At 41.7% G+C, this 19,229-nt stretch overlaps 1 long non-coding RNA gene across 1 annotated transcript; it reads left to right on the top strand.

The window, feature by feature from the left end:
- The first annotated feature begins 1,030 nt into the window (after positions 1–1,030).
- Positions 1,031–13,696, top strand: LOC141380769 (uncharacterized). The gene is made up of 5 exons (XR_015525420.1): positions 1,031–1,598; positions 1,694–1,837; positions 5,610–5,769; positions 13,311–13,579; positions 13,667–13,696. It is a non-coding gene; the product is annotated as an uncharacterized LOC141380769 (long non-coding RNA).
- The last annotated feature ends 5,533 nt before the right edge of the window (positions 13,697–19,229 follow it).

Here is a 19,229-nt window from a genome sequence, read left to right as displayed (position 1 = left end):
AGCATGAATTAGCATGTTACTAGCATGATTCTAGCATGTTACTAGCATGATTCTAGCATGACTAGCATGTTTCTAGCATGAATTAGCATGTTGTTAACATGATTCTAGCATGATTTAGCATGTTTCTAGCATTAATTAGCATGTTACTAGCATGATTCTAGCATGACTAGAATGTTTCTAGCATGAATTAGCATGTTGTTAGCATGATTCTAGCATGAATTAACATGTTACTAGCATGATTCTAGCATGAATTGGCATGTTGTTAGCATGGTGTTAGCATGACTAGCATGTTTCTAGAATGAATTAGCATGTTGTTAGCATGATTCTAGCATGAATTAGCATGTTACTAGCATAAATGAACATGTTACTAGCATGATTCTAGCATGAATTAGCATGTTGTTAGCATGATTCTAGCTTGATTAAGCACGTTACTAGCATGATTCTAGCAGGAATTAGCATGTTACTAGCATGATTTTAGCATGAATTAGCATGTTACTAACATGTTACTAGCATGTTACTAGCATGATCAGTCTACAAACACTCAAATGGACCATCAGTGTTATCATATAACTTGAGTTGCATTGTGAATTGCTTTGGCGTTCATATGTGTGTAGTATATTTCCGACATGAGGTTGCTGACTTCATGTGCACCTTAAACTTTACCGCTGTCCCTTTTTCTGCTCTACATGCTCTGCTTTCCTTGAGGAAATGCTAATTTATTTGGAAGCTTTCTTTTGAAGAGTGTACAGTATATGAGTGCCAAGTTCAGGATCTGGGCTGCAAACACAAAGGTTGCGGTTTCACGTCCAAGTATACAGGGGCGACCCGGGACCTGAGAAACATAGATTACAATCGCTCTCTGTCACCATTGTAGCCTTCAGCAGGACATTTAACTCCAGGCTGCTCCGGGGGGACAGAACCTGCAATTAGCGTTACTGTAGGTCATTTAAGATACAAAGCGTCTGCTAAAAGCCCAGTATTTAAGGTGAAATAGTCCCGCAAAGTGCTGTAACATCATCTCGGTAAATTCATTAGTCTGGAGGTAAAAAGCTACACAAAGGTCTGTACAGCACGGAGACGGCGGCAGCAAATTTCCACTCAAGAGCTGTTCTTACGGTTTGACTCTCAAAAGGATATAACATGCTGTTTTATATGCTTGCAGAATCCAGGATGAGGATGAGTAGATTGTATACTCTCACCGGCCACTTTATTAGGTACACCTTACTACTGTAGTACCGGGTCGGACCCCTTTTTGCTTTAATCCTTCGTGGCGTAGATTCAACAAGGTACTGGAAATATTCCTCAGAGGTTTTGCTCCATAGTGACATGATAGCATCACACAGTTGCTGCAGATTTGTCGGCTGCACATCCATGATGTGAATCTCCCGTTCCTCCACATCCCTAAGGAGCTCTATTGGATGGAGCTCTGGTGACTGTGGAGGCCATTTGAGATCTGTGAACTCATTGTCATGTTCAAGAAACCAGTCTGAGATGATTCACGCTTTATGACATGGTGCGTTATCCTGCTGGAGGTAGCCATCAGAAGATGGAGACACTGGGGTCCTAAAGGGATGGACATGGTCAGCAACAATACTCAGGTAGGCTGTGGCGTTGACACAATGCTCAATTGGTACTAATGGACCCAAAGTGTGCCAAGAAAATCTCCCCCAACTAATTATACCACCACCACCAGCCTGAACCGTTGATACAAGGCAGGATGGATCCATGCTTTCATGTTGTTGAGGCCAAATTCTGACCCGACCATCCGAATGTGGCAGCAGAAATGGAGACTCATCAGAGCAGCAACGTTTCTCCAATCTTCTATTGTCCAGTTTTGGTGAGTCTGTTTGAATTGTAGCCTTAGTTTCCTGTTTTTAGCTGACAGGAGTGGCACCCGGTGTGTTCTTCTGCTGCTGTAGCTCATCTGCCTCAAAGCTGGACGTGTTGTGTGTTCAGAGATGCTCTTCTGCAGACCTCGGTTGTAAAGAGTGCTTATAGTTACGGTTGCCTTTCTGTCAGCTAGAACCAGTCTGGCCATTCTCCTCTGACCTCTGGCATCAATGTGTTTAATACTGGAGCATGCCAACACGAGGAGAACATGCAAACTTCACATAGAAAACCCAACTGACCCAGTCAGGACAGTCAGGTGACAATGCTAACCACTGAGCCACAGTGCCGTCCTGCACTATATTATTAATAGTGATTTCAGATGCAGCCAATGATTTTTTAAGGATCAGCAAGAAGAGTTTGAGCTAAAAATCTTCTGATGTAAACTAATATTTTTTTGGTGAACTGTTCCTTTAGCATGTTTCCTCCCACATAGCAAAATATCTTTGGCCCACACAATCAGCTCTTGCTTGGCAGTCTGGCTTCCAAACAAGGGCCAAACATTTACCTGGGCTAAGTCTCAGCCAAGTTAATAATCCATAACTGGGACTGAACTGGGCCAGATATGTTGGTGTGTCACGACTGCAAATAAATGAATAAGCCCATTAATTATCGTGCTTTAGGCGTGATATGGGCGTGCTTTTTCTCAAAATTGGTAAAAAAATCTTTATTTGAAAATAATAAACATGTATTTTAAATGTGGATCAAGATAGACCAAACTTACATGGTCCACATGTCAATTATTACCATCTGGGCCAAATACTACATTTTCCTTATGGCCTAAGTATTGTGTGCCGCCTTAAAGACGGTGCCACCTCTGCTAAACCAGGGCCATGTTTGGCCCACATGCTGTATACCAGAGCCGGGTGAATGCCTGCTGTGCCAAATCTGGGCCAGAATACTTTGCTATCTTGCGCTACTAGAACCTCCATACTAACTCAATCTCTCTCATTCTCTTTGCTCTCTCTCTCTCTCTCTCTCTCTCTCTCTCTCTCTCTCTCTCTCTCTCTCTCTCTCTCTCTCTCAAGTTACAGGGTTTAAGGTGGAAACTTCATCCTTTATTTCAACACGAATCAATTAAAGAACGTCTTGAGGATTACCAAAGCGCGCACACACACACACACACACACACACACACACACACACACACACACACACACACATGCTAACACTGAGCTACTACAATTAGAAATTGAGTCTCTCTCCATCTGAAGAACAATTCCCAAGTTTGCGTTTCTCATTAGCAGGTGAAGAGAGACGCAGCGTGCGGCTTTAATCATCTCAACACGTTCAGTGAGAGACTTGAAGACCACTGAAACACATGTTCGTTTTGGCATTAGATCAAGCAAATTTAGCCAAGGAGCAAAAGTGTTTGGTTAAAAAGCTGTTAAATTATATAGAAATAATTTATATATCGTGTAAACTTGAAGATCTTTGGTCTCATTTTGAACATGCAGAGATAATTGCAAGGCAGTCATTTTGTTTTCTGTTAATAGACTGAATATCTTCTCAGAATTGCAGGCAGATTCATTTAAATGACCTTTTTTTAATGGAAAGCATATTTTTCCCACACATAATGGTGGCTCTTCAACATGTGCCCGCAAGGAAAACCCATTTGTGAGCCGGTTAAACAAAACTAGCACAACAACCAATCAAAATATAGCTTTATAGCCTCCTTATTAAAACTCTAAATATGACACTCCCATATCTGAATGCATATTTTACAGTCACTGTTAGTTATGTGTTATACAAATCATTTATCAGTTAGCACAGTTTTGTCATTAATTTTAGTCATTGATAATGTATGTAGATGTCAAACCTTTGAACTTGGACCTTGGGAAAAAATACGAGTATTCATGAGGGTACACCAGAAGCGTAGTCCAGGTCACAGGCAGAGGTTGGTGCAGGTGGCAAACAGGATAAACAAAGAACAAAACAAGGGTCAGGAAACATGGTAAGACTGGATTAGGAAATGCTTCTGTAAAGTTACAGGTAAACAAGACTCAGCACTGTGTGTGTGAATGTGGGGTGTATGTGTAGTCCTGGTAATCAGTGTTTCAGGCACGTGCAGAGATGGCGCTTTGGATGCTTGAACACCTGCCCTTTTTTCTCTTGGAGAAATAATTGAAAGTGCAACCCCCCACCCCCCCTACCCAATTATTCACTTTGAGACCCCATCACCCAACAACCCCCCAACAACCGCCACTTTAAGCAGTTATGCGGCACTGGTGGTCTTCTTTCGGCCCAGACAAAATGAACGTGAGCCTGAAGTGGCCCATCTGTACAATGGCAAAGGGGGGGCAAAGATTCAAATTAATATATGGGCCATTTAAGGCTAAGATTTGGCACTTAAGGCTAATTGTAATCTGAGTGTGAGCCTAATGTGGCCCATGTGGAAAATGATCAATTTGGCCCAAATGATGGAAGACAAATATGGGCCACAGTTGGCAAAAATGTGACAGTCATTTAAGAGTAATCTGGGTCTAAACCTAAAGTGGCTCACATGTGTAGGTGCAAATGTGGCCCAGTTATCTTAAGACATATGTGGGCCACTTTTGGCAAATATTTGGCACAGTAAGCTCTGGTTATTGTGGCTGTGAGCCTAAAGCGGCCCAGAGAAGATATGGCAAATGTGGCCCAGTTATTTAAAAACATATGTGGGCCACTTTTGGCAAATATTTGGCACAGTAAGCTCTGGTTATTGCGGCTGTGGGCCTTATGTGGCCCAGAGAAAATATGGCAAATGTGGTCAAGTTATTTTAAAACATATGTGGGCCACTTTTGGCAAATATTCGGCACAGTAATCTCTGGTTATTGCAGCTGTGAGCCTAAATCGACCCAGAGAAGATACGGCAAATTTGACCCAGTTATTTTTAAAACATATGTGGGCCAGTTTTGGCAAATATTTGGCATAGTAGGCTCTGGTTATTGTGGCTGTGAGCCTTATGTGGCCCAGAGAAAATATGGCAAATGTGGCCTGGTTATTTTGAAACATGTTTGCCACTTTTGGCAAATATTCGGCACAGTAAACTCTGGCTAATGCAGCCGTTAGCCTATAGTGGCCCAGAGAAGATATGGAAAATGTGGCCCAGTTATCTTAAAACATATGTGGGCCACTTTTGGCGAATTTCGGCGCAGTAATCTCTGGCTAAAGTGGATTTGAGCCTAAAGCGGCCCAGAGAAGATATGGCAAATGTGGCCCAGTTATCTTAAAACATATGTGGACCACATAGACTAAAGTCAACATCATGGAGAAAAGTGTTTGCTTTACTTGGGTTTATAGCCCTCAACCTCTTGATATAAATTAGATTTTGGGCTGCTGTAACTTTTAAGAACCTAGCTATAGAATGTATTCATACTGCAATGCATGCTGGGATTTTTGTACTTTGTCATACCCAGCAAGTGTAAGGGGTAGGCCAGATCTGGGCCAGAATAAAAGCAAGCTGTGGTCCAAAATAGGGTCATTTCTGGTCCATTTGGGTAAATTCTGGCTAATATGTGGTATTGCTTTTGCTTATTTGTGGCCCAGATCTGACAAACAGGAGCGGACCGCCCTAGAGCCATCATTCTATTCCGTATGTGGTCCAGATGTAAGTGTCTGGTGTGGGCCAGATCTGGGCCAGAATAAAAGCACACTGTGGCCCAGAATAGGGTCAGTTCTGGTTCATTTGGTTGACTTCTGGCTAATATGTGGTATTGCTTTGGTTTAATTTGTGGCCCAGGTCTGACAAACAGGAGCGGACCGCCCTAGAGCCATCATTCCATGCAGTATGTGGGCCTGGTGAGGGTCGGATTTGAGCTACATGAATTTTGCTAGCTGGGTCCTTACTCAAAACCAGTGGGGGCGTGGCTATGTCTTATTCTGGCCAGTGGCAGATCAAGGTGAGTGTAAATAAGTAGGTAATGTGCATTTATATAACACATGTATCATCATGTATGGCCATACATCCAAAGCGCTTCACTATCATGAGGGGGGTCTCACCACACCACCACCAGTGTGCAGCTCCACTTGGAAGCCCCCCGGTCCTCACTTTCATCTGCGACAAAAGCCCCCTGTCCTCAATTTCCTCTGTGACCCACCCCCCGTTCTTCCAGTTTTACTTTCAAGTTGAAGGCTGTGTGATCATCGTTTGCCTAGAGCAACAGTTCAGCTTGCTCCAGCCCTGACCATACTTGATACTTCCGCTCTGGACAGCCAGTCCTTCTCTAATGACATCAGTTCAGATGATTGGATAAAACATGCTTAGCCACGCCTCTCCACCATTAATTTGCTGCAACTGAAAGATGGATGGATTGATGTTTGGATGGATGGATAGATGGATTAATGTTTGGATGGATGGATGTTTGGATGGATGAAGTTTGGATGGTTGAACGGCTGGATGAATTTTTTATGGATGGATGGATATTTGGATGTTTGGATGGATGGATGGATGGATGGATAGATGGATAGATGTTTGGATGGATGTTTGGATGGTTGAACAGATGGATGGATGTTTGGATGGAAGAATTTTTATGGATGGATGGATATTTGGATAGATGGATGGATGGATTGATGTTTGAATGAATCTTTGGATGGATGGATATTTGAATGGATGGATGGATGGATGTTTGGATGGGTGGATGGATGGTTGAACGGATGGATGATTTTTTATGGATGGATATTTGGATGGATGTATGGATGTTTGGATAGATGAATGGATGTTTAGATGGATAGATTGATGGATATTTGGATAGATGGATGGATGGATTGATGTTTGAATGAATCTTTGGATGGATGGATATTTGAATGGATGGATGGATGTTTGGATGGGTGGATGGATGGTTGAACGGATGGATGATTTTTTTATGGATGATATTTGGATGGATGTATGGATGTTTGGATAGATGAATGGATGTTTAGATGGATAGATTGATGGATGGATGGATGGATGGATGGATGAATGGATGGATGGATGGATGGATGGATGGATGGATGGATGGATGGATGGATGGATGGATGGATGAATGGATGGATGGATTGATGTTTGGATGAATAGATTGATGGATGGATGTTTTAATGTATGTTTGGATGAATGGATGATTGGATGGATGATTGTATGGATGGATGTTTGGAGGGTTGAATGGATGGATGGATGAATGAATGGATGGATGGATGAATTTTTATGGATGGATGGTTAAATAGATGGATTGATGAATTTTTATGGATGGATTGATGGATGGATGGATGGATGGATGGTGGTTGAACGGATGGATGTTTGGATGGATGATGTTTTTAATGGATTGATATTTGGATGGATGTTTGGATAGATGGGTGGATAGATTAATGGATCGATGTTTGGATGGATGGATGAATGAATAGATGGATATTTGGTTGGATGAATTTTTATGGATGGATGAATATTTGGATGTTTGGATGGATGGGTGGATGTTTAGATGGATGGATGTTTGGATGGATAGATTGATGGATGGATGTTTGGATGGATGGTTAAATGCATGGATGTATGTTTTAATGGGTGGATAAATTAAATATAATAATTTCCCCTTTATATGTAAGTGCTTCATTATGTATGCATGTCTTTTCAAACTCAAATTCGACAATAACTAGATCCTAAGTTCTATTTAACCTGTAATATTTCTCAAATTCCTCGGTTAATATCAGAGTTCACACTGGTGGAGTCTTGCAGTGAGCGATTAAACAGCTCACAGGTGCTTCAAATTAAAGTCCTTTTATTCGGTGTGTGTGTTTCTCCGGGATGCGCTGTGTGTGTGTGTTACTTTGAAGTGCAGTGCAGTATTAGAGGTTTCCTTGCGTGTTCTGCCTGCCTCAGTTCCCCCACAGCGTCTGGGATTTAACTTGGCAACTCCAGAACCTTCCATTTCTCCTTTTTTCAATTTGCTCGGCACGTTTGAAGGAATTTGTTCAAAGCAGACTTGTATCACATCTCAGCTGGTGTTTGGCCCGAGTGCACGCAAAACACTAGTTGGACAGTTTGGAGGAAGATTCTACGGGCTGATAAGCGCAAATTTGGTTCTTAATGCTCTGCACGATGTTTGGCACGATGCACATCACAGCAGGAGGAACTATCCACAGAGTCAGGCCTGGTGCTGGTAACACACTTTACTGTGGCGAGCGCTGGAAAACTCATAAAGACAGAAGGAAAATAATGCTCTAACATGCATTCTCCGTGAGACTGAGATGATCTTTCAACGTGACAGTGACCCATAACATGCCATAAAATGTATGTGAGAGTGACTCAAAACCAAAAGATTAATATCCCAGCGCAGAGTTCAGGCCAACTGAGCATCTGTAGAAGAACTTAAGTTTCTTTCCAGCCTGATGGAGACTTTTTCGTTCTGCCAGGAAGACTGAGCGGGCTACTAAACACTGAGACGACCCTGATGGGACTCATGACTCAGAGTACAGTTACAGTCAAATTCAACCGTAAGATACAGTTGGACTACAGTTTGACATTTACTCTGTGTGTTTATGGGCTTCATGTTCTGGATTTTGTGCTTGTTGCTGTTTGTTGAAGCACGCAGAACAGAACAGCTTAAAACAATGTAGCAACACCCTAACAACACAACCATTATTGTGCCCTCTGTTTGAAATATTATACTGACACCCCATTCATAACAGTGTTTAATCCATCTGTCATCCATCCAACCATCCATTCATCCATCCATCCATCCATCCATCCATCCAACCATACATTGCTTTGTCCTTCAGTCCACCCATCCATCCATCCATCCATCTATCCATCCATCCATACATCCATCCATCCATTTATCCATCCATTCATCCATCCATCCATCGTTTTGTCATTCCAACTTCAGTTTATCATCCAGTCCATTTTTCATCCACCCATCCATCCAACTTCAGTTTATCATCCATCCATCCATCGCTTTGTCCTTAAATCACCCACACATCCATCCATCCAACTTCAGTTTTTCATCCAGTCCTCTATTCATCCACCCACCTATCCATCCATCTATCCATCTATTCATCCATCGCTTTTTCCTTCAGTCCATCCATCCAATTTGAGTTTATCATCCAGTCTTCTATCCACTCACCCATCCAACCATTTATCCACATGTCACATCTATCCAAATTCAGTTTCTCGTCCATCCATCTATCAATCCATCCGTCCGTCCATTCAGCCATCTGGATATTTATGCATCCATCATTGCTTTATTTTCCATCTAAATGTCTATCCATTCATCCAAACATCCATCCATCCATCCAAACATCCATTCATTCATCCAAATATGCTTCCATCCAAACATCCATCCACTCATCCAAGCATCCATCCAAACATCTAGCCATCCAAATCTCTATCCAAACATCCATCCATTCAACCATCCAAAAATCCATTCATCCATCCATCAATCTATTCAAACATCCATTCAGCCATCCAAACATCCAGCCATCTATCCATACAAACATCCATCCATCCAGCCATCCACCCAAACATCGATCCGTCCATCCAAACATCCATCCATCCATTCAAAAATCTTTCCATCCATCCAAACATCCATTCATTAATCTATCCAGACATCCATCTATCCATCTAAACATCCATCCATCCAAATATCCATCCATCCAAACATCCATCTATCCAAACATCCATTCATCCATCCATCAATCTATTCAAACATCCATCCAGCCATCCAAACATCCATCCGTCCATCCATCCATCCATCCATCCATCCATCCATCCATCCATCCATCCATCCATCCATCTATCCATCCATCCATCCAAAAATCTTTCCATCCATCCAAACATCCATTCATTAATCTATTCAGACATCCATCTATCCATCTAACCATCCATCCATTCATCCATCCATCCATCCAAATATCCATCCATCCAAACATCCATCTATCCAAACATCCAACTATCCATCTATCCAAACATCCATCTAACCATCTAAACATTCATCCATCCAAACGTCCATTCATCCAAACATCCATTTATCCATCCATCCATCCATCCATCCATCCATCCATCCATCTAAACATCCATCCATCCAAACAAACATCCATTCATCCATCCATCCAAAAATTCATCCTTCCAAACATCCCTACTTTCATGCTAAAAGAATATGAGATTTCAACTTATATTATGTGATGTATTTCTGAAAGGGAAGCTTATTGTGAAAAGCACGTCTCTGTAAGCTCTGGACTGCTGACATCAGACCTAAAGTCGTTTGAGGGTTTGATAAAGTCTGTTCAAATGAACAATTATTTAGACAAACATTATTTATCTTTCAAATAACATGCACAGACGCAGGAACACATATGAAGAAGTCCGTTTGGATGATCTTTAATGTGTTTTTGCTCCATGTCCACTCCTGACCTTGCTCTTTCAGTTGTCTTTATTTAAAGTTGCATTTTCCATGTGCTCTAAAAAGTCCGTCGGTGCGTTCGGGGATGCAGATCGGCGTCTCCATGGCGATCAGGAGGCGGAGCTTCCACGCTGCTATGGGAAAACAATCTGGACAATCTGAAGGACAGACAGAAGAAGCGCAACAAAAGGCTTTAAGAGCGTCAGACAGCTCGTTCAAACCCTGAGCGCGTATGTGTGAGGCATTGTCTACATACACACCATCCATCACGCGGTCAGGTGGCTCTCTCCCTCTCTCATCATTCTCTACAGCGCTCTTTCTACAGCATGAAATCAATTTTTAGCTCCTCATTTCCTTTGCCAAGAAAAGAGGCAAGTCTGCCAGACACACACACACACACACACACACACACACACACACACACACACACACACACACACACACACACACACACACACACACTCACACACATTCCTCATGTATTCCCAGTGGACTTGTTAGGTGGAGTCTGGGTTTAATTTAATTTAAAGTGTAAGAAGCATTCTAGTTCACAAATGATGATCCTAAAACTTTTCAAACACACACACATAGAAATACACACACTGTGATCAAAGATGCACCCACACACACACACACACTGTTTTCATTGTGGAGACCACCCAGTGTGTATGTGTGGGTATGTGTGTGTGTGCAGTTACTTATCTGTAGCTCAGGAACGAAACTATATAGTTTGGTATATATAAATTTTACATAAGCCAATTTGGGAAAAACCCAAGAGGAAAAACTATTTTATTATTAAATTAATTTAATTATTTACAGTGTATCCGGAAAGTATTGATAGCGCTTCACTTTTTCCACATTTCATCATGTTACAGTCTTATTCCAAAATGGATTAAATTAATTTATTTCCTATAAATTCTCCACACAATCCCCCATAATGACAATGTGAAAAAAGAGTTTTTGAAATTGTTGCAAATTTATTAAAAATAAAAATAAAAAATAAAAAATTCAGTTGATTGGACATGATTTGAAAAGGCGTACACCTGTCTATATAAGGGCCAGGGTTGACAGTGCATGTCAAAGCACAAACCAAGCATGAAGACAAAGGAATTGTCTGTAGACCTCTGAGACAGGATTGTCTGGAGGCACAAGGCTGGGGAAGGTTACACAAACATTCCTGCTGCTCTGAAAGTTCCAATGAGCACAGCGGCCTCCATCATCTGTAAGCGGAAGATGTTTAACCACCAGGACTTTTCCTAGAGCTGGCCGGCCATCTAAGCTGAGTGATCAGGGGAGAAGGGCCTTAGTCAGGAAGGTGATTAATAACCCGATTGTCACTCTGTCTGAGCTCCAGCGCTCTTCTGTGGAGAGAGGAGAGCCTTAAAGAAGGACAACCATCTGTGCAGCAATCCACCAATCAGGCCTGTATGGTAGAGTAGCCAGACGGAAGCCGCTCCCTGTCTGGAATCTGCCAAAAGGCATCTGAAGGACTCTCAGATCATACTAACTAAATAATTTGGTCTCATGAGACTAAAATTGAAATCTTCGGAGTGAATGCCAGGTGTTACGTTTGGAGAAAACCAGGCAGCGCTCATCACCCTACAGTGAAGCATGGTGGTGGAAGCATCATGCTGTGGGGATGTGTTTCAGCAGCAGGAACTGGAAGACTAGTCAGGATAGAGGGAAAGATGAATGCAGCAATGAACAGAGACATCCTGAATGAAGACCTTCTTCAGAGTGCTCTTGACCTCAGACTGGGACGACGGTTCATCTTCCAGCAGGACTATGACCCAAAGCACACTGCCAAAATATCAATGGAGTGGCTTCACAACAACTCGGTGAATGTCCTTGAGTGGCCCAGCCAGAGCCCAGACCTAAATCCTATTGAACATCTCAGGAGAGATCTGAAAATGGCTGTACACCGTCGCTTCCCATCCAACCTGATAGAGCTTGAGAGGTACTGCAAAGAGGAATGGGCAAACATTTCCAAAGACAGGTGTGCAGAGCTTGTGGCATCATATTCAAAAAGACTTGAAGCTGTAATCACTGCCAAAGGTGCATCAACAAAGTATTGACCAAAGGCTGTGAAGACTGATATACATGTGATTTTACTCCTTTTTTAGTTTTAAAAAATTTGCAAGAATTTCAAAAACTCTTTTTTCACATTGTCATTATGGGGGATTGTGTGTAGAATGTTGAGGAAATAATTGAGTTCAAACTTTGGAATAAAACTGTAACATAAACAAATGTATTTGGTAATTTATTCGTCAATTATTATCTTTTAAATTATATCACTACACTTGGGCATCACAGTGACTCAGAGGTTAGCACTGTCGCCCCACAGCAAGAAGGTCACTGGTTCGAGCCTCGGCTAAGTCAGTTGGCATTTCTGTGTGGAGTTTGTATGTTTTCCCAATGTTGGCATGGGTTTCCTCCAGGTGCTCCAGTTTCCCCCATTGCCCAAACACATGCGCTATAGGGGAATTGGATGAACTAAGTTGGCCATAGTGTATGAGTGTGTGTGTGAATGAGTGTGTATGGGTGTTTCTCAGAACTAGGTTGTAGCTGGAAAGGCATCCGCTGTGTAAAACATATGCTGGAGCAGTTGGCGGTTCATTCCACTGTGGCGACCTCTGAAACGGAGACTAAGCCAAAGGAAAATGAATAAAAAATCTGTTGTGGTAATTGCAGTTTCTATCATGACACAACAAGTATATTAATATAAAATTAAAAGAATGTATTAATTAATTAATAAATTACCAAATGAAGTACTATATAAAGTAGTTGTATGTACTACAGCATCTCTTTCTGAGAAAAACATCTGGTTTACATTCATGCTGGTGATTCCCAAAAGCAGCAATGTTGCAGTATTAAACTCTCTGTAATGTTTTGGTGGAATATGCTGAGGTGAAGACAGTGCTTTTCCAGTCAAACGTTCCCGATATTCCATCGGAATGTTTCTGATGTTCCAGTGGAATGTTTGTGATGTTCTGCTAGAATTAACATTTCTGGAGCGTGTCAGATGGCTGTCCAGAATCCTGTGTGTTAACCCGCTTTTATTTCCCCCCATTATTCAGAGCGAAACAGAAGGAGAAGCCGAAAAAGAGGCGATGTTGTGACGGCATTTTCATCATCTTCTCTGTGACTGGTGTCGGAGCGAGCGGTCGGATCCAAAGAGGCTTTTGTGTCGTTATCACGGCTTGCTGAGTGATGCGCGCGCACACACACACACACATGGTGCGCTGCAGGTGCAGGATCCTGGAATGTGTTTGAAATGATGTTCACCTGCAGAGGCCGTGAGAACCTGAGGGACTCAACAGAAACACGAACTCCACCGAGATCAAAGGTCAGAGGTCATCTTCCTGCTCTCATGTGAAATATCCACACGCACACACTAGAGTATTTCTCATCAGCCAACACAAATCTTCAACAGGTGCGCTGAGCGTCTCCGTCAGGATATGAGGTGGGTTTTTTAAGCTTGTGAAGAGAAACTTGATGCAAAGAACTTGATGTAAATGCTAAATCTCATGCACTGTGCTGTCAATGTGTCTAGATGCACTTTTAAATAATGCAATATTCAGTCATTTTCTTTCTGCTCAGTCTCTATTTCAGAGGTCACTACAGTGGAATGAACCACCAACTATTCCAGCTAGGACTGCACAATTATTCATGATCTCGATTCAACCCCCACACGTTCTTAGTCCAGCATCTCTACAATTCAGCCAATTAAATTTTCAAGTTCAGCAGAGAAACATAAAGGCGTTCCCAAAAGTCTTTATATTGACCTCTGTCAAGTTGGCACCCCATAAAAACAAACAATCCCCTAAACTATGCCATTAGTTTGTGCAACGTTTGTGCTGATTTGTGCTGCAAAAACGAACGTTTGTGCAGGTTAGCATCATTTTTTTGATCGTTTGATGTCACTTTTCACCCCATGTTGCTCAAATGTCTTTAAAATAGCACAGGTCGTTCGTGCTGGTCTGTGCCGTTAAAACAAACACTGTATCTTTTTTCCTCGTTTAGATTAAATTAAAATATTTCGGGAGCCGTGACGTCACTCTCCACCCCATTTCCTCTAAATCGCACCAAACTGGTGTCATTCGTTTGTGCTAGTTTGTGCCGTTAAAAAAATCGAGCACAAACAAATGACACCAGCATACCTGTCAACTCTCCCGTTTTTCCCGGGATTCTCCCGTATTTTACATTTCTATCCCACTATCATCCCGTAAAGGTATTTTCCCGTATTTCTCCAGTATTTTCAGTCTTTCTCTGAAGGGTGGCAAATAAACATTAAAGACTCGAGCCTCCCTATACACAACCCATACCGCCGAACCACCAGGGGCCGCCCCTTGCTCTTAAATGCAAATCTGTTCTGTGCTTTCGTTTTGTTCAGGCACGAAAACACTTTGAAATAAACATAAAAATGGCGCGATTCCCTTCCTTTTCATTACAGGTGCCGTCGCCCCTTCATATGCAATCCTCAAAACAGTGATATCGCTGCATGACTGTCAGCTGACGCGCTCCGAAGTGATAAATAGACGCTGTTTCCCAAACAGATTCTGTACTGATTTGAAGCAGAGCAAAAGTCTGGATTTTGGGTGCATGTTTAAACAGACATACACATAATTAATAATGATAATATCTAAAGATGTCGATCTTGGTGTTTTTTTTTTTTTTAAACACAAGTAATTTTGTCCTGAAGGAGCATGAACAGTTAGAAAAGCAATCAAATGCTTTCATTTTAATGTTAGATGTGTGCAGTTTTAAAGTGACACCTCTGTTATTTAATGTGATTAAATGAAAAAAATCTAAATAAATCATTCATTCGAAACGGCTAATGAGATTTGATTCCATTTCATTGGAATAGCTGTTCATTTTAATAAGTCGAACTGTTTGCTAGTTTATTTGCTGCTGATATATAGTATTTATTTTTTCGTTTGTAAATAATAATATAACATATTACCGACCATTTAACTGTTTATTTCCAACAAAACAGCTCCAAATGAGCATATTTAGTCATTTGGGGATTTTTTAAAGAGGGTCGGGGGAATCCCTTATTATGGTGGGCATATCCAGCCTGATCTCACGAGAAAACGTAAGTATTTTACGTTTTGCCAGTTTAGTGGCTAATTCGTACAAATTCGTATGAGTTCAGTCGTGCGAAATGGTACGATTTTAAAAAGGAGGCGTGGCACCTAACCCCACCCCTAACCCCAACCGTCATTGGGGGATAAGCAAATCGTACTAAATTGTACGAATTAGATCGTGCGAATTTATACGAATTAGCCACTAAATGAAAAAGTTACGAATTGCCGTGAGATTGTGTTGGCATATCCCTTATTTTCACATCCCGATGTTGACAGGTATGCACTAGTTTGGTGCAATTTAAAGAAAATGGGCTGAAGAGTGACATCACGACTCCCAAAATACTTTGATAAGGCAATATCTAAACAATAAAAATAAATACAGTGTTTGTTTTAACGACACAAATCAGCACAAAACGAGCACAAACGAATGACACCAGTTTGTTGTGATTTAGAGGAAATAGGGGGGAGAGTGACGCCACGACTCCTGAAATATTTTAATTATATCTATACAACGAAAATAGATAAAGGGTTTGTTTTAACGGCACAAACCAACACAAATCCAAACGAATGACACCAGTTTGGTGCAATTTAGAGGAAATGGGGTGGAGAGTGACGTCACGGCTCCCGAAATATTTTAACTATACAACGAAAATAGATGTAGGGTTTGTTTTAACGGCAAAAACCAACACAAATCCAGCACTAACGAATGACACCAGTTTGGTGCGATTTAAAGGAAATGGGGTGGAGAGTGACGTCACGGCTCCCGAAATATTTATTATAAAAAAATATATATATATTTATTTTAAAAAAGATCAAATAAAATTATTTCTAAATGAGAAAAACAGATACAGTGTTTGTTTTAATGGCACAAACGAGCACAAAACTGAGGTTTTATATATGTTGCTCAGCAATTTAGACACCTTTAAATAGTGTTGAAAGAGTCACACACTGTATTTATAAGGTATTCATTCATTTTATTTTCGGCTTAGATCCTTTATTTATCAGGGATCGCCACAGTAGAATGAACCGCCAACCTATCCAGCATGTTTCCACTACGGCCAGTTTAGTTTCTTCAGTTCCCCTATAGCGCATGTGTTTTTGGACTGTGGGTGAAACTGGAGCACTTGAACGAAACCCACGCCAATATGGAGAGAACATGCAAACTCCACACAGAAATGCAAACTGACCCAAATGCGACTCGAATCAGCGTCCTTCTAGCTGTGAGGCAATTGTGCTACCCACTGCACCACCGTGATGCCCTATTTATAAGGTATAATTCACCTAACAATATCATTTCTGTCTTTATGTAGTGAAGTTTTTGCGGCTGCGAAGTCACATGTTTGTTTACCACAGGAGGGTGGCTGGGTCGGCTGATTGGCCGGCCGCCCAGTCAATCATTCAGTCAGTCAGTCGGACAACGGCCTCCGGCAGCTTTTTATGCGAGAACAGCGCGGGCAAGAATGGCGAGCTTGCAAAAGACATTCGAGACGCGAAAAAGCGTGCACAGCGGCCTCTCTCGGATTCGCGAAAACAAAAACTGCACAAATACGTACCTCCCGGTTTCCATAAACATCCACGGGCTACGTTTCCAGAATGAGCCTGGGTTGGTTTGGACTGTGGGGGAAACCGGAGCACCCGAATGAAACCAACTATAGTATTTTTTTAATGTGGGATCACAGTGCAACTAACTCAGTCAGGAATCGTTTCAAAAAGCAATAATAAATAGGAAACTGGAGTATAATTATACAAGAAATGTGGCGGTGTGATAGGATGATTGACAGGGCACGTAACTAAGCAACAGGACAGCCCATTAACAATAGCCCCTTTCACACAGTGATACCGGTAAATATCTGGAAAATTTCCGGAACGACTTTACCGGTATATTCAAAAAAGCGCTGTTCACACAGGCGAGGACATTACGGAAATTTTCCGGAAAAGAGCATTCACACATCCATTCCAAAATACCGGTAAATTCTGACATCATTCACCACAAATGAGCTTTAAACGGCTGCGCTTGTGTTTGTAAACATTTGACTAAATTACAAACTCTGTGGATGATCAATATTGTGAACAACTTTCGCAGGATCACTTTCGCATGTTGAGATGTTCATAATGTGTGTGTGTGCAGGCGCACACAGGCTGTTTCACAGGCACACGCAAAGCTTAAAGGTAAACAAACAACGGCTTATCATAAGCATCTCATCGATGATTATTTACACAGTTGGCATAAAGAAGAACATATAAACGTGATCTGACTAACTTCTAGCAGCTAAATGTGTCTGGAAAAATATTCAAAGGCTTTTATTCTCACAAACCGCGCGGACGTAAATGCGTCTGACTGTTGTGATTGGCTAAAGCAGACGTCTCACGTCAGCACGTTCTAGACGTGCACGCGCTTATTACGGGAATCTTCCTTCTGCATTCACACAGCGCAGCATTCCGGCAAATTGCCGGTAATGTTACAACTTCTCTTTCCGGAAAATAGCCAGAATGAATTTACCGGTATTTTCAAAAAGGACCTGTTCACACATACAACCTTTCCGGAAAATTGCCGGCAATTTTCCGGAAAGGTCTGTATGTGTGAAAGGGGCTAATGCAGTAGATTATCTCAAAGCATGCACACACACTAGTAAAGCTGCGGTCACACTGGACTTTTCTCCCCATAGACTTTCATTCAAATGCACGCAAATGCGTCAGACCGAAAACGCAAGATCGTGCAGCAAGTTTCGCAGGTCGCTGCGAAATCGCATCACTATACTGCATGAGACCAATCGAGGATCAAAACATGACCTCTCTGGACAGATATTTAAAATATGGAGCAATCGCTTGCTTTTTTAAATGTCTAATCATCTTGTTTAATCCCGCCCCTTTTCGCTAAGCCGTACGACAGAATTTAGCAAGCTTAAACTCTAGTGTGACCGCAGCTTTACTATGTATTTTCTCTTGGCCAGTAGGGATGAAGAGTTTTGAAACATGAGCTAAATCGCTGGGGTAAATGACATCAGCTCTGCTTGGTGTTTTTGGGCCTCGAGCTCATGTTTGTACAGGCACAGCGTGCGCGAAATCATAACATGGGTTTAATTAGCTGATGAATCTCGTACACAAACATGCGCAGCTGTGTTAATCAAACATATAAACACACATTCCTCACCTCACACCTGACGAGACACCTGAACTCGGAGCTGAGCTGCAATTAACTGAGTACAGCTGCTCACACACACACACACACACACACACAGAGAGAGCGCTTATAAAGTCTTTATGTGTGTTCAATGTGGGAACTAGACAAGACTGTGTATTTATCCTTATAAAATACCCTATAAAAGCAGTGTTGTTTTAGTATCTTTGCCATCCTATTTATAATGTGTTGTTATAGGCTTTTATATACTGTACATGCATGCGGGTGGCACGGTGGCTCAGTGGGTAGCACTGTCGCCTCACAGCAGGAAGGTCTCTGGTTTGAGCCCCGGCTAGGCTAATTGGCATTTCTGCATGGAGTTTGCATGTTCTCCCCATGTTGGCATGGGTTTCCTTCAGGTGCTGCGGTTTCCCCCACAGTCCAAACACATGCGCATTAGGGGAATTGATGAACTAAGCCGTAGTGTATGAGTGTGTGTGTGTATGAGTGTGTATGGATGTTTCCCAGTACTGGGTTGCGAATGAAAGGGTATTCGCTGCATAACACATTTGCTGGAGTAGTTGTTGGTTCATTCTGCTGTGGCAACCTCAAAAGTAGAGACTAATCTGAAGGAAAATGTAAAATTTTTGCTATTTGTATTCCTTTTTCAATCTATTCATATGTGTAATCCTTTTTTATTTTATGTTTTAGATTTTAATATTTATATTGATTCAGCTCAGTTAATTGATTAGTTCGCTTTTAGTTATAATATTGCATATTTAGGAAAAATC

The sequence above is a fragment of the Danio rerio genome, chromosome 24 (genome assembly GCF_052040795.2).
Source record: "Danio rerio strain M-AB ecotype USA chromosome 24, GRCz13ab, whole genome shotgun sequence".
Classification (NCBI taxonomy): Eukaryota; Metazoa; Chordata; class Actinopteri; order Cypriniformes; family Danionidae; genus Danio; species Danio rerio.
The sequence above is the reverse complement of the archived record's forward strand: the minus strand, read 5'-3'. Positions and strand labels throughout refer to the sequence as shown.